The following is a 1,879-nucleotide window of genomic DNA, read 5'->3' on the forward strand; positions in this document are numbered from 1 at the left end:
GAATATGAAGATAAAAAGGACACTGTCCCCACTTTCCGTGGGCTCCTGTGAGAGGGACAGTACAGACAAGGGGACAGATCACTTCACCCTAGCTCGCCCCTCTGGCTGTGCTTCTGTCCGTGGCTGGAGGGGCTGCCCCCTGTCTCCCCAAAAGCAGATCTGTGTGCTCTAGTCGAGAGGCAGGGGTGGGTGGGGGTAGCTGCTATAGCTCCCCTGGGGCCAGCCCAGTGACAATGCTTAATAATTCGTACAGTTATCACGATAACGACTTGCTCCTCAAAGGTTGAGAGCACACTGCCTAAAACACGGAGGCACAGTCCATCCCCTCCAGGCTTCACACGGTGCAACGTGAGCCCCTCACTGCCTGCCAGCACTGGGGCAGAAAACACACAATGGAAAAAACCCAGTCTCTCCTCTTCAGTTACTTGGTGCCACCAAGTGGTCAGTGTAATTCCTACTCCTTTAAAAGCAGGCAAGAAGGCTGCAGAGGACGGAGGACAGGGGTCAGTACAGCGTTATCGGGATGCTCGAAGCCCGGGACCCTATCTTGGCGTGGTCTGTTCCCCAATCCTTAGGGATATTATGCTTTCTGAAGAGTTTTATCCTCAAATTAAGGGGCCAATGTTGTTTAAAAGAAATTATAAAAGCTGGCATAGCAAAAAATCTGTTCCTTTTCCTTTTAGTCAAAGAAATAACTGCTGGAATAACTGCAGCATATGTACTGTAATTATACTTTGATGAAATACAAGTTACGAAATGAGGATTTCCTCACTAGACCTCTGAAATATTCGCACCCGTTGGGTCTGTTCTTCCTAACGACATTTTGGGATGATTTTTCTAAGACTGAACAGCAAGAAGACTTTTTTCCTCCTCTGTCTAGTGAAAGTGCTCTTATTGGATTACCCAACGCTCAAGCCTAGAGAAATGTCTTTTTCCAGTATAGTATCTGGGTCCTCAAAAGAGTTTTAAGTCGAATTAAACCCGGGTCTATACCCGCGCCCTGCCACTTTCAGCTGTAGGATGTTGGGCAATTTGCAAACTTTCTCTAAGGCTTACTTTGCTCATTGATAAAACGGTATATAGCACCTCCTCTCCCACAGCTGCTGTGAACTTTTAATATATGCGGCACCTGGCACACAGCAGGTACCTAGTCATGTTTTTTCCCACCTTTCTTCAACCTATGTTTGAAAAGACAGAAAATACAACTTGTGTGGAAGAACCTCTGGTGGGATTATTTAGGAAGAAAAAAGGCTCAGATACGCAGCAAGTTACCAAGATAATACAATAGAGTGTTTGGGTCTTCCTGTGCCCAGACACCCCCCTTCTCATTGGGGCACACAAGCCTGGGGGGGGGGCGTAAACAACACTTACTCAAGCTCATCTTCAGAGTCGTAGCCCACAACGGGCTCTGCCTCGATGGCAAGGACCTCACTCTTTGCCTGACTTTGTTTCCAGTTGCTACTTCCTGTGCACGAAGGAGATTCCTTTCTCTTCTTCTTTCCAAAGAACTTCTTAAATGTTTTGAATTTGGATTTTTTCTTTCCTACACAGATTTAAAAACAACAAAAAATAAATAAGCAAGAGTCTGTCTTTGCACATGTGGTAGATGTGTCTATGAAGGAGAGAAAGCAGGATTTTTGTCCAGGCTTTAAGTCATTTGCTTCTGAAAAGACAGAAAGTACACGGCATACCTGTTGTGCACATCTGAAAACAAATCATGATTTCTGTTTCTTTAGGATATTTAAATAAATGAGCCAAGAACGCTTTGGACCATGATCACAGAATCAAAACAAGCAACTTTCTTCTCACATGAAATCAAGTTTTAATTTCTGAAATATACATAGTCAACAACAAAAGTCTTGATGAGGTAAAGGCTGTG

General features: G+C 44.5%; 1 protein-coding gene across 1 annotated transcript in view; it reads right to left on the bottom strand.

Moving 5' to 3' along the window:
• Positions 1-1,533, bottom strand: part of LOC103583165 (uncharacterized protein KIAA1211-like) — a 12,180-nt gene extending 10,647 nt beyond the window's left edge. The window contains exon 1 of the mRNA XM_008564561.1: positions 1,372-1,533. The gene's annotated coding sequence lies outside the window, so the exon portion shown is untranslated. The remainder of the gene's footprint in view (positions 1-1,371) is intronic.
• Positions 1,534-1,879: the final 346 nt, after the last annotated feature.

This window comes from Galeopterus variegatus, unplaced genomic scaffold, assembly GCF_000696425.1.
Source record: "Galeopterus variegatus unplaced genomic scaffold, G_variegatus-3.0.2 Scaffold20200, whole genome shotgun sequence".
NCBI lineage: Eukaryota > Metazoa > Chordata > Mammalia > Dermoptera > Cynocephalidae > Galeopterus > Galeopterus variegatus.